At 35.4% G+C, this 18,744-nt stretch overlaps 1 protein-coding gene across 5 annotated transcripts in view; it reads right to left on the reverse strand.

Moving 5' to 3' along the window:
* PCDH11X (protocadherin 11 X-linked) overlaps positions 1–18,744 on the reverse strand; it is a 590,766-nt gene that overhangs the window by 56,805 nt on the left and 515,217 nt on the right. The window lies entirely within an intron of this gene.

The following is an 18,744-nucleotide window of genomic DNA, read 5'->3' on the forward strand; positions in this document are numbered from 1 at the left end:
TTCATGGGTAATGTGACTTCTAAATATTCTGATTTGTAATCCATTTCTTTAACACCAAGTAATACATACTCAGGGAAGAGGTTCCCCACAGCAACATTTTATAATGATCCACATTTCAAGGAATATCCTTAAAGAGAAGCACAGACAAGCAATAGGCATGCCATAGGTAAAAGCCTTACTGGATTTCTGCTAAGTTTGCCATCAAGAAGCTAAACTTGTCATACTCTTAGGCACTCCCAAATCTTCCGAGAGTGTGGAAGTTCCTTGAAAGCTTTTGAGTCTGCTGTATATACAGTCAAAAAGCAAGGAACACTATGTGGAGTTTTGAGGGAAATAATTTAAATTATTTCTTAGAAAATAGAGGGAAATTTTATCACCAACAGGATCCTGCCTCTGTTCTCTGTCACTAAGATGCTTCAAGGTAGAAATGCACTGAATTAAGAATAGGATTCAGCCTCATCTAGTTCAGTTCACTTCTCTGTGCCTCGTCTTGTCGATCCATGGACTAAGAATGCTAACAGCAGCAATAACAACAATAGATACAATACATTTGGAAAACACTATGTTACAGGCACTGTGCTTAGTGTTTTCACACACATTACTGCATTACGGTCAATATAATTACCTCCACTTTAGAGTTGAAACATATTAGGTTAAGAACTAATGAATGCGATATTCAAACTCAGATTTGCTCTTCTAAAGCTTCACCCTCCTTTCCACCTTTAACCTTGTCTATTTTAATGTTGCCAATTTGCCCCCTTACTACCAAAGAAAGGGATATTGAATTTAAAGAGTCTCTGTTATCCCTTTTGATTGAAGTAACTGCCAGCAACATACTCTAACTAAGCTCTGAAACTGTCTCTGCCAGGGGTCAGGATCGTTCCTGGGATTCCTAAAATCACAACGCTGTCACAGGAATGCCTTTCAGACCTGGATTACAGACGGCAGCAATTCTTTGTATGCTCATCTCTCCAGAAGAGAGAGCACAGGAATGTGCATTGCCCACATGCAAAGACACAGCATCCAGTGAGAAATTGGACTCACTATAGGCCTGCCTTTGCTTCTCCAAAGTGCATTCGGGGAAACTGGCCTGCAACACAGCCCAGCACACTCTGCATTGCTGTCTGCGGTCTGAACATTCAGCAACTTTTAAAAGGTATTGCTAAATGTGCACTTCCTAGAGATAAACACTTAAGATAATTGAAAGGCTGAGAATGGATTTCCATAATTTAAGAATACCTTTCATGCACAGTAATTGAAAAGCAGAGTGAATCTGATGTGTTCAGGGAAGCTGTACTTAAAAATCGAGAGATGAGTTAGGATAATAAGAAGTGAATTTCTTAACAATCTTATAAAACGCACAAGCAGGAGAATTCTATTAAGAGAACTTGCACCTTTCAGAACTGCCCAAGATACAGTCTGTTAATCCAGGGAGGCATTGTTAAGAATATTTAGTCAAATTCACTCCAATCCCTGAATCACTGCAGGGTAATAAGGTTGCTCTGGTGACACAGCTACCTTTTCAAGGCCTCTTCAGGACAATTTAGTGCTTTGAAAATTGGCAGTAATGCGCTAAATGCCCTCGGGTTGCATCTTCATGGTTAAGCAAAGTAGAGATTTGAGGCGATTATTGTATCAGGATCATTCAGACAAAACCATTTCCCCAAATTTATACTGCGGGCTAATTTAAAAGATTCAGAGACTGACATTTGCAAGATTGCTGCCCTTTTATTTAATTCTTTTAACCATGTTGACACAGCTCAAGTGTTTATCTTATACTAAGTTGTTATTCATGAATAGGGGAAAACCAACTTCATTCGCTATTGTTAGAGCAGGCAGAGAGCTAGATGTGAGCAGAGAGAGGGGGTCATGGGCCAAATGGCAGGAAACCATACATCTTGTGAACAACGGGGGTCCCTTGCCAGACAGAGAAAAGCAGGAACCTCCGGACTGATACGAAATCACACTTTTTGGGTTGACAAGTAAGTGTCCTGGGGCCAACAAAGAAAGGTGGGAAAAGGCAGGAATCTCCAGCATCCAAATATAACCTTTGGTTCATCATGCTCTCATTACAATAAAATTAGCCTTACAGATTAGAAGTACCCATCATACACCAACACCATGACACTTTTGATCCAGAATAAATAAGGACAAGAATCCCTCCTCTTCTTGGAAGGTGGAGCTGGGATGGAAATCAGGGATTATGACTTCAAACTCCTCCTCAACAAAAGTGATTTTTCTACCCATTCATTTTTACACCCTATGTAATCAGCTTGCCAAAGCAGCACAGGGCAGCTGCTCACCTGAGTCTGCCCACTCTCCCCTTGAGAGTGTACTATCACTTAATGAATCCTTGCTTTGCCTTCTTCACCTGTGTGTCTCATTTCTGAATTCTTTCTGCAAGGAGACAAGAACATACTCTCCGGTAACACTATCACTAAAGGGATGAAATAATGTAATAAACGGAGAACAACTCTATAGTCAAGATATTGTGCCCTGGCAATGATCCCTATTAATTAAGTATTTCAGTGTTGTTCTGAATAAGTTATAAATTCCAATTACATCAAGATTTAGGTTTGTTTTGAAGCAATAAATTATTCAATTGCACTCACCCTCAAGTTCTATAGTGCATGTTTACTTTCACACAAGCATGACAATTACAACACTACAGATTAAAATGTTGGAAGAGAAAACATATTGTCTCATTATTAAATATCCTATAGTTTTTGAAGTAAGATTCTGACTAAATCTCTACTTATCTTAAATTGTGGCATATTTCACTGTGAGTCTCAAAAAAAGGTCAGGAGACACTGTAAGCCTCAAGTGAGAATACGACTTAATAAGAATATTTTCAGGTTGATGTCAAAGATCAATATATATTTTTTTCCTACCAGTGTTTCCATATGTCATCCAAAGAGGCTTTTATGACTTTGATCTCTGTCTAGCCAAACGATTCTTTACCCAGGGCTTAGGCTGGAAACTAACAGTTGTTCGGCATCTCCTATATATACTAGGGTCTAGACTAGAAACCAAGTCAGCTAACTCCCAGCCCAGGCCCGTGTTTTCCCCCATCTACTACTGTTGCCTTTCTTGAAATGCAGAAGAAACAAACAAGAAAAATATTACTGAGGCAATATTAGCTCTTACAACGAATGATTAGGAAACTGCCATCAGTAAGTATGTAGACTGCTCTCAAATAATACTTATCTAGAAGAAAAGGAGACTCTGAAGCAGAAACCATTTTGCAGAATCATAATAAGAATATGTCTCAAAAAAGGAAAAATAAATATTTCTTGTCACTATTAATAGCACTTTCTTTTTATCTGACCCTTTTGACCTTAAAGAATCCGGATATCCCAAGTTATAATTTATTGGAAGAAACTCTATGTCTAGTGCTAGACTGTCAATCATTGTAAGACTTACATGTGGGCAAATCTGATATCCTCATTCTCCCCACCCCTACCCGACCCTCATCTACACAGCACAATTTCCATCCCATCATTTCAGCTAAGAAGCAAATCTGACAATTTATTACAGCCCTCCTGCACCAGATAATGGTCCAATTGATGGTATGTGACAGAGCAGCTTAACTTCAAGAGCTGCTGGCGTTTTCTATAACTGCTGTCACTTTTGCTTTCCTCAGCTTCACCTTAGTAAACGATTTCCTTGCTGCTGTTTTAATTTTGGTTTGTCTTGTTTCCCTGGGAAATTGCTATGAAAGTGAATAAAAGTAGGTGGCTGTGGAGTTTTTTCCCCGATATGTACATCAACTTTTGTCTAACATAATCACAGAAGCAGAGCAGTGGCTAACACTAGACATGGTTTTTTGTTTTTTTCCTAGCCAATATGAATAAATGGGTACTGTCTCATCTTGGCAAAACTCTCCTTTTCAAGTGATATCTAATCTACAGAGGCAGGAGGAAAAAGTTTGAAAAATTTATTGTTTTGATCCTAATATTAAATAAAATTAGATGTTCTTCAGGCAATTTAAAAGTATGTTCTGTTTCATCTTATTTGTATATAAAAAATTATTTTCAGGCACATGATAAAATTACAGTTGAATTTCTGTTCCCAATGCTGTTTTTTAAATTTTGCCACAATTTTAGTTACTTTATTCTTATATTGATTTTTTTATTGAAGTATAGTTGGTTTACAATGTGTTAGTTTCTGGTGTACAACATAGTGATTCAGTAATACATATATATATTCGTTTTCATATTATTTTCTATTATAGGGTATTACAAGGTATTGAATATAGTTCCCTGTGCTATACAGTAGGATCTTGTTGTTTATGTATTTTATATGTAGCAGTTAGTATCTGAAAATCCCAAATTCCCAGTTTATTCCTCCCTACCCGCTTTCCCCCTGGTAACCATAAGTCTGTTTTCTATGTCTGTGAATCTGTTTGTTTTGTAAATAAGTTCATTTGTGCCTTTCTTTTTAGATTCCTTCCATATGTGAGTGATATCATAAGGTATTTTTCTTTCTCTTTCCGGCTTACTTCACTTAGAATGACAGTCTCCAAGTCCTTCCATGTTGCTGCAAATCATATTTTATTCTGTATACTGAGTTATTACAACGGATGTTATGCCAGTCTTAGCTTCATATCATTTGTAAAATATTCATAAAATGCCGTGCATCCTGAGAGGACTGGTGCGTGTTGGAGGTCCCATGGTTCAATGTTAATATTCTTCCTTCTTTTGAAATGTTTCTTCCCCTTTAGTTTCTTTTGAATCCCCACGCTTTTGGGCTCAGGAGAGCTTGGAGCAGTGCTTCCTCCAGTAAAAGGCTGTTGTTGCAACTCTGTCTCTTCACTGTTCCTCCAACACCAGGTAAACATCAATTAGTACATGAAAGTTTTTCTTAGGTGCAAATCAAATATTTAATATCCATGTGTAAGCCCAGATGATTCAGCATAAGTTTGTGCCAGGCCTTTTGATTTTAAATGAATAAAATGTCAGTTCCTAAAGAAATGTGTCTCACTTAAAAATCTGTATTTCCCATTGTAAAAAAGTGAACTACAGTCAGCTGTCACCAATCTGGTCCAACAGAGGACAGTAGTGAGATTAATCAATAAGGTATTTATATTTAGTTTTGAAATGCGTCTTTGACAAGGCATTTTTTTGCAATTGAGGGTTTTCTGATTTGGAGCATTCAATTCAAAGTGATTCACAGACATTATAAAGGTCCATTTCTGAAACTGCTGAAAAGCTGCTCTGGTGTGCATGTCCAGAACTGTCCCCCATCCCAGGCCTCTATGTTGACATTGCCTCTTACAGTTGCAGGATCTGTCTTTAGCTCAGCCCTGATGGAAAACAAATTTTTGCCATTTTTCCACAAGGGAAAACAATCAGAAATATATTCAACCTCTCCATTGTATTTTCCACCTTTATGGATGAAGATAGGAACTGATGTAAAAAGGAAAAGCAAAGGTAGAAGAAATCACCCACTTTTTATAGATGAAGGTAATTTTTTTTCCCCCAAATTAAACACTATATCTTAGAAAGAGCTACAAAAGGATCCTAATTCCTGGAATTTAAATGACTTGAAAGATAACTTGTTTGGATAAGCATATTAAAAAAGTGGAAGGCAGCCCCTTTAAAACATTTTACAACTTGATTAGATTTTCATTTCGATTTTTAATTTTTATTTTTTAATGAAATTCTAATTTTCATTCTGGGTATCAATTACATGAAAACTGTTTTAAGCTACAGAAATTTTCATAAATAAATAACCCCTATAAAGATTCAATAGCCACATTAGAAATGCATTACAAAGCAAATACAGTGAGGAACTGGATTCACAAGTGATGAAACTTATATACGTTACTGTGACCAGAACTAGAATTATAAAGGCCAGAGGAAGATTGGAATTACTTGTTGCCCTTTTTAATGGTATTTCTGAAGTGAGTTATTCATAGTGATGGCAGTAACTGTCTACTGGCTTTCAGAAACTCCAAAGGAGAGGCATTTTCATTCATTTTGTTTTATTTTTTTTTTTAAGTACAGAGCTTCTATGTAGGCAAAAATTACCACAAAAATTGTATGAATATAGAATCAGGTATTTGATTGTTTTGTATTTATTTGTATAAACTAAAGAGAAATGAATCTAAATTAATTGGTATCATATGATAATGAGTGAATTTTTCCTCAAAGTAAATAGTAATAGACAGTGAGACAAATTTCACAGAACCTCTAAATTCTGATTAAAAAAAAAAGATTTAGATTTAATGGAAGGAGCTAAGATATAAAAGAAACTAGAATGAAACAATTAGGAGCTATTGAGTAGATTTAGGAAGAATTTTTAGGGCAGTACAACAGTATGAGTGTCTGGGGACTTCTTTTCAGGAAGATTATAAAGAATTACCCCGAAAAAATTTTATACTATTGTTTCAGCACCCCAAATTATCTTTAGAATATAGTCAAGATATTTTGAATTTTGCTTATAATATCTAATGTATTGCTGATGTGCAATATATATTAAAGAAATACTCAGTTTTGCAAAGAGGCTACTGCTGTTGAAATTAAGGAATTTATCTTCTGGGAATTTTTACAATCACTGCCTCATGTTCATATTTTTCATTTCATATTTTAAGGTTGCATTTTATGTATATAAGTGTGATATTTACTTTTGAGCATTTTATAAAGAAAGGGCTATAAATTACATAAGTATACAATACACTTAAAGTTTGCAACAGTTTCATAATCACTATATTGTTTGTTTGATTTAGCAGTGCATTACAAGGCTGATTATATAACTAATAATCAGGCTTGAGGTTTCATTGTTGTGTCATGGTATTTATTTTTAACAGACTGGGCAGCAGAATTTTTGAGGAAAAAAACTCTACCGTAATAATGTAGCAGATTTGTTTTAAACTATCAAATGTCTGTATATTTAGTGATAATCCACCACATTCTGTTAGTGAACCACAGGTGTTTCTAAAAAGTGGGTAATTTGGCACACCATATGTGATGCCATGCTGTCCCAATGGGATAACATCTTTGCTATAGAAATTTTGCAATTTAGCATTATGCTTTTATTACTTTTTTAGGTGGGCTAATTTTACTCAACTTAAGACAAATGAAACTATCTCTTTTAAAGGGCATGCATTCATAGAAATAACTTGAAAAAGAGAGAAAAGGAAAACTCTCAGGGGATGTTTAATTGTAGACATCTGAGATAATGGTCCAACTGTGGAAGTCCCACTATACTCTATGCAAATGCTTGTTCTATTTTGCAGTTTAAACCAACAAGAAATGTGTCTTTACACATTACCAAACAATGAATTAAGAAAATGAAAAAAAAAAAAAATCAACTGGATGTCTGACTTTTCTCCCACAAAACAAATTAATCAGATTTTTTTTTGTCATCATGTAGATATAATTCTGGCATAGCAATCTTTACAAAAGCATATCAAATACAATTTTGATAACTTGGAATATTGATATTTTTGGCAAATAATGAGACATTTGTCTAGTCCTATGTATATATCTATATACATATCTGTCTAGTTCCAATACAAAATCATTCTTTATTAAGATAATTAATGATTTGAAACTAAGCAATATTAAAAGTTTCAGTGATAGAACAAATAGTCAGTTAACTTAAATAGTTTCCATTTTTATAATTACTAAGTATACATAAACATTTCAATCAAAAGTTCATACTTTGAAGGATTAATCTTTTGACCATAGAATCCCAGTGGCTAAACCCTAATGAAGATCTGATACTAATGTTGTATTTTAAAAAATAGTAGTTTAGATTTATCTTATGCTCTGTACTTTAAAGGTTAATTTCAATCCAACAAACACTTATTGATCACCTACTATGTGCAAGGCATTGGGCTATTTGTGAGGAATACAACAATAAATGCAGAATGCTCTTTACCTCCCTGAAGCTTCCAGTCTAGTGGGGGATATACAAAACTTTTTTGAAAAGGTATTTCAGTTGAGTGTGATAAATGTTGTAATAGTAACAAAGACTCTCCTTGACTAAACTTGGGCCAGGCTCCTCTAAGCCCTTTTCTCGCCCTGGCCTCATCCTTTGGGCTTTGTCCTCAGGCTTGCACAGCTAAATTTTAGCAAGAATTCCCCACCTCTAACTAATCACCCTAGCCTGACTTTAGCAAGAATTTTGCTGGGTCATTTTAGCAAGAATTCCCCCTCCCCTTGGTGCCTCTTCTTAGTAATTTGTCAGCTACCAACCCCTGCCCTCAACCTGTTCCTTAGCTATAAATCCCCACTTTGCTATGTTCAGAGTTGAGTCCAGTTCTATACTGAGATCTCTTTTCTCCTATTGCAATATTTCTAAATAAAATCTGTTTTTATCAATTCAACAACTGTCCAACTCTGATTTTCTTCAATGAAAGCTCAGAGTGTTACGGAATGCAAAGGCGAGGCTCCCAACTAGTTCAGTCAGAAATGTTTCCATAGAGGAAATGACTTCAAAGTTAGAGCTAAAGACTGAGAGTTAACTAGGCAAAGGGATTTCGGAATGGGTGGAAAGTATTCTAGGGGAACATATAGCAAAGACATGCAAGTTAGAAAAGAGTATAGTGCCTTCTTGGAATTGTTAGTTGTTTAGAATACCTGCAGTGTAAAATTTTAGGGAACCAAAAGTAAAAGGTAAATGTAGACAGGTAGGCAGTATGCTTACATGTCGGGATCTGTTCTCAGGGAGGAGGAATTACTTTAGTTTCTATATTAACATAAATTTGTTCTTACCATATTCCATGAGATCCATTGTCATCTTCAAAGAATATTCTATGCAGACATTTCTAATAGGAGTAGCAAAGTCAAAGAGTACACATCTATGAAAGAAAAGCTGGCACAACCAGTTTCACCTATCTGGTTGCTAGCTGCTATGATTCATACAACTTATTGTTTATTACTTGGTGCTCTGAAATCTAAAAAGTTATTTTTCTCCAACAGTTAATTCCTAGATGATCTAACTGTGAGAGTTGTTTAATCTTGATCATTACATTTTCATTCAGGTTATAAAATTATCATATAATTAACCAACATCCATTCTAAATCTTGTTTAAAAACATTGAAGCTTCAACTAAGGCACAACTATAGGGATTTTTTCGCATATTTGCCTTTTTGAAGGAATCACTTGTTCTTAAATGGTGGAAGATACATTCATAATTTGCATCTTATACTTTCTAATTTTTAGAGAGTCTCATACAAATTTTTCTATTTTTAATATTAAAATCAATTTAACCTCTTTTTGGATAATAAATTGCAATTTTATGCATATCAAAAATTATATTGCCTAAGAAATTCATTTCAATCAATGTCTGTTTACTAATTATTAGAATAGAAAATGATAGTCAATGCAGAAGATGTTGAGACTTTAAAGCTGATAAAGACATGGTCCTTAAAGACTAGCAGAGGAAAAATACATAAAACCAAAGAACTACGTAAATATAATAAGAGACCTCCAGTTTCTTCTAAGATAGAGAAACAGGGAGCAGATTTACCATTCTTCCAGAAACAAAAATAACAAAAGCAGAAAGAAACATACAAAATAGGTAAAACAATGGCTTTAAATATATTGGTTATCAGACAGTAAAGGATAATGATCCCTAAGTGACAGGAGACAAATGAGGTAATCTCTGCTTGCCCAGATTACTGCCTTAAATTTTCCAGGCCATAGAGTAAGGAGGAGAAACTAAGGCAGAGCCTGGCAGACTCCATTAGGTGAGAAGATTAAGGCTGCTAAAGTTAGCAGGACACAGTATTAGAGATAAGAGAGTTGGAGAGAGAGGGAGAGAACTGTGGAGATGTGCATGTAGCAGGTCACCCACAAGAATTCAGCAGAGTACTGATCAGCACACGCATGTGAGGAATCACTACAGAGGATGAAAGTAAATAGTTACCAACATTCCCAGAGGGGTGAAAGACAGTGCCTGTCCCAACCGGCCACACTGTAAAAATTCATAATTCCTAGAGCAATGGTAGCTTTCTCAAAAAGTTCTTGCCTCAGTAATGGTTAGCAATTATCTCTGGACTAAAAATTGCTCTCATGCAACCTAACAAATCTTAAAAGCAAGACTCAAAAGGATCAAAATGTTCAAAGAAATTAACTGTCCTAGAACAAAGGTCGAGAATATTTATTAGGGTACAAAAATATTGAGCATGCAATAAGTTAAAAAGCACTATGTCTGGCAGCCAATCAAAGATTACCAAGTATGCAAGGAAGCAGAGGGTTCTGATATTCATTAGCATACTGGTCAGTGCATACAGTTGAGGAAGCTACAGAAACCAGAGAAAAGAACCATCACGTAATTAGAGATAACTGTCTAGTGCTCACAAAGGACCAAGCATTGTTCCTAATTTCACCACCCAGATTGAAAAACCTGATAGTTCACAGAATACTGGGTATGATATTGAGAAGAACCGTGCCTTAGTAGTGGAAAATAAATGACTTGACTGAGCACTGCGGCAACACTGCCTAACATATCTTAAAAAACAAGATCCAAAAGGTTCAAACAGTTTCCAAGCGGCATAACAGCATCCCAGAATGAGGTACAAAAATATCTGTAGGAATACAAAAATATCTAGCACCCAATAAGGTAAAATTCACAGTGCCTGGCATCCAACTGAAAAATATTATGCATACAAAAAGGCAGGAAAATATGACCTAAAATGAGGAAAAAGTCAATCTGTTGACTCTAACTCAGATTGACACAGGTGGGAGAATTAGCAAACAAAAAAATTAAAAGTTATTACTTTATTCTTTATGTTCAAAAGTTACTTAGAAATGTGGAGTGTACTAAAAAAATGATAAATTGATCTTCTAGAGATGACAATTACAATGTATGTGATGAAAAATATTCGAGATGGAATTAAAGAAAGATTAGACATTAGAAAAGAAAGGATTAGTGAACAAGAAGACATAGCAATAGAAACTATTCACATTGAAACACAGAAAAAAAATTAAATATGAAAATAGCATGAGAAAGTTCTGCCTTCTGGTCCAACATATGAGGAGCTTGGAAGTTGCCACTCAGTTGTAACAAGTAGAAATCTGAACAAACTGAAAAATCAACAACTCATCTTAGATTTGAGAGAACTGAGGTCATAGGTCAAACCAATGCTCTCAAAATTGGAAGGACAGACAGGCAAATACAGTGAACAGCATTTTACTGGAGCAGAAACCCACAAGCAAAAACCCCCATGGAAACTAGTGTCACCATAGGAAAACCAAAAATGTAATTAAAAAATTGCTGCGGCCCAGTGCAAACAAGTCTGAGAGGTAAAAACTTCAGGGGGGGACTCAGTCATTGAGGAGCCTCAATACTTTTTGAATTTTACCCCCAGGAGCTCTACCAAGTTCTTACAGTGAATAATAGAGAAAAATCCCCTGGGGCTTCAGGCAGGGGTGGGGGGTGTAGAGAAGAACCATTTTGAAAGATACCAGAGCATTCTGTTCTTCTTAACAAGATCTGCAGTGAAGGGAAACTATTTAACCAGCGCTAAACATACTAGAGTTTTATCAGAGCCTAATCAACCTGGGATACCTTACTGCCACATTAATAAAGGCCTATTTACAGCAGTTCCTTTTACTCAACATATCCTATCCAGCTATCAAGGAAAAGTTACAAGGCATACTAAGAGGCAAAAAGCACAGTTTGAAGTAACAGAACAAGCATCAGAACCAGACATGGCAGAGATGTTGGAATTATCAGACTAGTAATTTAAAGCAACTATGACTACTATATTAAGGGCTCTAATGGATAAATTAGACAGCACGAAAGAACAGATGGTCAGTGTAAGCAAAGAGATGGAAAGAATGAAAAAACAATGCTAAAGATCAAAAACACTGAAACAGAAATAAAGAACGCCTCTGATGGGCTTAATAGTAGACTGGACACAGCTGAGGAAAGAATCTCTGAACTCATCTTAGCTGCTATGACAAGAGTCCATATAGGGTACAGTGAGGTCACAGAGGACAGGGTGTTCAGTTCTACCTGGGGGAGGAGTGATGGAAAGCATTGCAAAAGGAATTGACTCATAAGCTGTGGGTTGAAAGTGTTTTGAAGTGGACATTCCAAAACAAACAAAGAAGCTGAGTGAATGATTAAGTCAACTTTCAGTGATTTGGATTGTTTAAAGCATTGGGAGGAAGGGACAAGTACAGAAATAAACATTGAGGTGCAGATCATGGAAGACTTGTTAGACTAAGCAATTTGCATTAGTTGGTAAAAGAGATGGCAATCAGAAAAAAAAGTGCTGCATCAATATATAAAGTTTTCATACAAGTGTCACAGGAACCTCACTACTAAAATGCAGTGTGATGTAATGAAAAAAGCACTAGGATAGAGTATGACAAATCAGAGTTTAAATATCAACCCTTCTATTTAATAACTACATGACCACAGGGGAGTTACTGAACATCTTTGACTCTCAGTTTACATAGTAACAACTTAAATTGCTTAGATATAGTGGACATACCACCAATGCAATGCTATTTTTGTATCTGGCAGAGTCATCAACTGTGGAATGGCACTTTGTCATCTATATACTATGTAGACGTTGTATAGTTGTATACTGCAAAGTGAGAACCCAGCAAGGTAAATGCTTATGCTCAGTTTCCCTGACAATACAGGTGAACCACTCCCAAGTCTGATGCATTTACTGATAACTTCAGTTTAGAGAAAAAAGCTCCTACTGCTATTCAGGTTCTGAGCATTATTCCAGAAAGAGGACATAGCTGTAGATCAATGCATTTTCTTGAATGCATTATGTAAATTCAGTATTGTCAGTGAGAAAGGATGGATTACAGTGGTGCTGGCCTATAATATTCACTGGAGAAAACAAGGCTGAGTTAAAAAAAAAAATCAAATGTCAGCCTCTCTCTACTGAAACGAAGTGAAAGGTGAACTGTTTATACATATGGCATGACAGCCCCACTAACATATACTTCATTTTTCATAGGATAAACTGACAGTGACATTTAATACTCCTAACAGGGGATAGATGTTCTGATCTGTGAAACTGCTTTGCAGTTCATGCGGAGAAGACAAAAGTGCACTGATATCCTATTGCAAGGCCAGGGCAAAATACATCTCTTGAATCACAAATGACACGAAAAGGACTTAGAATGACTATATTTGCATGATCTTCAGGTTATTTTATGATAACAGGTTCACAACAATTTATATCTTTTTACTATTTCTTGTACAATATTTTGACCCTCATTTTCTTTAAGGGAATGGCTCAATTGTGTGAGTTCAGGGTGTGGCTTTCCAACTCCCTTTAGAGCTGATGGTGGGTAAAATAGCAAAATGGATTTTTAGGTAGGGCTTTGTGTTTGACCCGTCTGTTCATGCTTCTCTCTCTCTCTCTCTCTTTTTTTTTTTTTTTGCATTGTATTACTTAGCCTCAAGAAGGGAAAGAAAAATAACTTTTTCTGTAAAACGTTGGCAAATAGGGTTATAAAAATCAAGGGGACAAACATGCAGGTTTTACTGCTTTAGTCTGCTAGTTGCTGTGTTATGCAGAATCAAAGTACTGAATAAAAATTTCCTATCTTTTTTTGGCGTAAAGATGGATTTTATAATGGAAGTGAACACACTAGTACCTTACTGACTTCTAATGAGACCAAAACAGAGGTGTGAACTGCCCTATTTATTATATTGGCATGCCAGTGTTATCATTTATTTATGACAGTTTTGATGTGCTTACTGAAATAAGACTTTAGAGGTTTTTTAATTAACCTTGCAATAAAAATAAAGTATCTCACTGAATTATATTTATTCTCACATAATAAGATCTGTATTTATGACCTTTTAATAATGCAATATACATCCACAGATCCACATCACAAATGTATTTTATATAGATACTCTGGAAATGTATGTTTCACTTAATTCTAATTTTAAAAGAGGAAAATATTATAAATCAATTATTATCTTACCTTTAGAGAAATCACACCCTATTCAATATCAAATGTGGGCTCTCAAGCGTGTTTTATAAAGAGGTTTGCAAGTTTTAGAGCTTTTCCTCAGTTCTAAGCTATCACTTGGTAACATGGTAGATAAGTTAAAGAAATGTACTAGTAGACATTTGGGGAAATAAAAGAGATTATTATAACAAATAGAGAAAGATTAAGAAATTTTGTTCCTATCCTCTCTGAAAATTTGTCCCCATAATACTTGTCTCCAAACTTCCACTTATCACCCAGTATTTAGACTTTTGGAATTTTTATATATACAGCTTAACCAATGACATACACATTGATAAATACATCTTCTATGACTCATATATCCAACAGCATGTTATTATCAGTGCCTTAACTAATGACATTCTGCAGGGTCATTTTCCAGCTGAATCTCAATAAGGTTAAGGACCTTACAGAAGGACACACAGGCACATTTTAGTGCCTGATATTTAAATATTTAAATGTTCTGCCTAGCATAAGAAGCCATGCTGGCTTAGGGGAGAGCAATTCCTGGGACACGATTAATAAGGTGGATGTATTCAGATGATTTTCAGAGGGCATAGCTATATTCTCAGAAAGTTAAAAGACAGTCATCGCTATTTTCATATGAACAAACCAGCTCCACTACCCCTATGGTGTGCCAGTGTGTAAAAATGAACTGAAAATCCCAAAACCTGAAGAGCCAGAAGTAGCCTGAGTGATTTCACATCAGAGTCATTGAGACACACAGCTATGCCTAGTATGTTCATAGCACTTTCTACTTTGGTAATGAGTCTCTTACCTCCCTTCTGAGTCTCATGACAATCCAGGCAATAAAGCAGGGTGGGACTTCCCATCTGACGCCAGAACAAATGAACTATATACAGTGTGTATGCTTTTTCTCAAAATAGATGGCAGAAAAAGAGCTAGGACTAGAATGGAAATCTCCAGGTTCCCAGCCCTGGGCATGCTGAAGTTCCTGAAAAGCTGACGTAGTGACCTTGCCATCCTGATATTAGTGCTAAAAGAAGAAATCAGCTTAAAATATGTAGCATGTTTTCCATGATCAAAACATATCTGTTTACTTTTGCCTGGAATCCAGAATGGATGTTCAGCAAGAATAAAGATTACGGTTAAATCAAGGCACTGATGATTCAATACAGTCTTACATGTTTTCTGTGGGAAAGATGTAAAAGGTGTGACATCTCCATAATAATGTTAGCTTCCAGAGTTTGCACGCATGATCTGAACAAAATTGTTTTGACGGGCAGAATTAGATCTGAAACATTCTTTTTCCCCATTTGTGCACCGACCTAAGGGAAATTTTTGCTACCTAAAAAAGACACAGTAAGAGTTTGGATTCAGCCCACCAATGCATAGAAAACACAGCTTTCTCCAAATCAATTATGTTTCACTCTGAGAAACTGAGAGAGACAGCAAAGTACTAAGATGTTTATCTGAAGTGGAGAAATATACATTGAAGGTTATTTGAATATTTGGTACCAAGCTATTCTGTAGTGAAGGTAACATCACGATAAAAGTGGCTATGCTTGCAAAAGCGAATTCAAACTACTTGAATTGAAGCAACTTATTTGTATGAACTGCTATTATAAAAATACTGTTCTCTAATGATGTAGATTACCTTAAAGTTTAAGTGGCTTATTATTTTACTGTAGAAATATAAGTAGTCCCTAATCCTTCAAGTTGTACCCAGAGGCTCAGAACCAATTAGCAAAAATATTAATAAATACATACAATTTTTAAAAATTAAAAAGTTAATTCATCACAGCTCACTTTAATTTTTACAAACAGCTAAAATAAAGTAGGTTTGAGGATAAAACTGAAACTTAAAAGAGGCAAAGCTTGTCACCACTAAAGACTGCAATTTTTCCAATTAGTGCATATTTTGCTATACTGAATTCAAAACTGACGAGTTCCCTGACAGTTTGGGTACAGATATTGTCAACACATGCCACACGAATCATGCTATTAATAGAGACTTAATAAATAAAATATATTGGTAAACTAAGTCTCTTGTATTAAGCCACTTGGACTATACAACACAATCTTAGAAATGCAATAGGTGGGGGAATGCACAATATTTTATTTATTCCATTTGTTGTTTATATTACATCAGAGGGATTCTGGAATTTTCAAAGAGCAATTTATTATGTACCTTACATTCTTTTTGCCCTCTTTCTCCTCCTGTTTCTCTTTTAAACTGTTTTTTAATGAAATTTGAATTAGGATTCTGGCAATAACTTATATGTCATATTTTAAAATAAATTTGAATAGAAAGAAATACTCACTCATACTTTACTCAATTCCCTCTTCTTTTTGAAAGACATGTTTAACTTCATACTAAAAAAGATCACAAAATAGGTCACAAGGGAAGCCTCACAAGGTCCTCCTGAGGTCTAGGCCTTGTTTTTTGGGGGGATAGTTTTATAATTAACTGCCGTCATTCAACTGTCAAAATTCCCAGCTTAGAATTCCCTTAGACTCTACATCCAAAATCACAGTTGTCATTAATTTCTCTCCTCGTTGTCATTTCAGTAAATGTGCCAAAGACTGAATGGCTCAATGAAGACTGAATATCTGTCTCTCTCCTTGAACAAGTTCTCCAGGGCAAGCATGGTGGTGAGAGAGGCACATAAGTTCAGTGCCACTGCACAAGCCACTTCTGTACTGTGTATTTAATAGAGAACCATGCTCTCCGGGGTCTCTCTCTCTGACATCTGGCTTAAGTTCAACTGAAGACAAAATTATTATAAATACATAGACTGATTTTTCATGATCTCTGATATGAAATGTAGCACTTTACTTCCATCACTTCAACCTGCATCCATCTTCACACTGTAAGTTTTGTTCATTGTAAATACCTATTTCTAACATAAACCTAACAGCATCATCACTATAAATGCAAGGAGGGAAAATATTCCAGAGTCTATGAGATAAAGATATGTATCTATAGAAAATCTATAGGAAAAAAAATCTAAGCTTAGGTAATACAAATTATATTTGATGTTTTATTGCTGTAAAGCACATGGTTAAATGATCTACTCTAAAGATAATCCATGTCCTTATTTCTCTATCAATTTGACTCTGATGCTTTTGTTACTCTTTGAGGACAAGGAGCTCTCCTATCTCTTTTGTACAAATTCTTAGCACCAGAAGTATTGAGAATGTATTGACTCTCATTTCATCTGCTATTATCTGTTATAAAGAATTCATTAAGTTTATGTATCAGTAAAACTTTATCTACTTTCCTACAAGACCTTTCCTACAAGGTCTTGCATTGCTTTGCCATGCTCACAAAGTTTTTTTTTTTTTTATCTGTCTGCCTTGAAGATCAATTTTATTTGCAAAAGCTATTATTTTATTATTTCTGCAGTTATTATTAGTAGCACTTTAATTATTATTATAGAATAATAGATGTTAAAAATAACATACTAGAATTAATACTTATTGGGTTCAAATGAGATCAAGTTGTTTCATACAGCAGTGAGAATATTAGTGATTTGAAGGACAGACACAAAATTTCTGTGACATAAATCCTGTTATTTCAATAAATGAAATGGGCCAGAGTTAGAGAGATTAAGAGGGTGAAGATGAAGATTGTTGAAAAATAATTTTGATAGTTAGAACTGAATCAAGTCAGAAAGAAGGAGGTATATTATTTTGTCATCAGTTTAGCTCTATGAGGATCTGAAAGAAAAAAAAAATAAAAAGGAGGAGTGGAAATGCCTATAGAAATTGCCTAAGTAAACTCACAAAGTTTGACTCTGCCCAAGGAGAAAAATAAACATTGTGAGAGAAAGGGTAAGGGACAAATATACTTTGTAGTAAATGAATACACAAGTGGAAATACGTCTGGCTTCTTGGGCAAAGATCTCTAAGAAGCCATTGTTTCTCCCAAGCTTAATGCAGGCATTGCTGTGGTGGCCATTTTGGCTGTGGCAGCCATTTTGGCTCAGAGCTGATGGTGGGTGCCTTTCACTGGGATATAATGCCAGAAACATCATATCCTCATACCTTTATTTTTTCAGACACAGGAGTAATCCAGCAAAGTCCAGAAGTGCTGAAAAACCTCATTCATATTTGTATTTCTGGTAGTCTAATACCACCACAACTATACTAATAATAAATGCCAATCTATTGTGATGCTAAAAGAAAAAATCAATCCAGATCTGATGTTTATAGGTTAGAGATCCGAGTCAACAAAGTTAAATCATTAGTTTGGATATGAAACTACACTATAGGACAGGAGATTTAAAAATGTTCACTTGATGTGGGTGTATGCCCACATCCAGGGTCTGGGTGCATCTGGCCATTTGGAATAGGTACAAATTAGCTTGTGTATGAAATCACCCCCACAGAGCTGCAGGTGTCACTTTCTGGAAAGTTGGGCTGGAATAAGTTATTCCAAATCACCATCTTGAAAGTCGGTCAGATCAGCCCTGATTGTTTTTCCTTCCCTTCTTGTCCATGTAAAGATAGAACCTAGGGGAATTCACATATCACAGCTTCTGAAACAAGTGTCATTTCTGCAGATCAGAATTTATATAATCTATACCTGCTCTGTACTAATCAGAATTTTACTATATCTAGATTTAGACTGGTTAGGTCTTTTTTACAGGCCACATTGAAACTATTTTAAATAAAAACTTAGAATTACAAATAGCTTCCTCAAGCCTGCCTGAGTCTAACAATGCAAGCTTTTGAGCTTTCTAGTAGTCAGCTAGCTCAAAAATATAAATTCAACCTTAGTTATTATGCATGAGCCTTGTAGATATTTGTAAGACACCTAGAATAATT

The sequence above is a fragment of the Camelus dromedarius genome, chromosome X, assembly GCF_036321535.1.
Source record: "Camelus dromedarius isolate mCamDro1 chromosome X, mCamDro1.pat, whole genome shotgun sequence".
Taxonomy (NCBI): Eukaryota; Metazoa; Chordata; class Mammalia; order Artiodactyla; family Camelidae; genus Camelus; species Camelus dromedarius.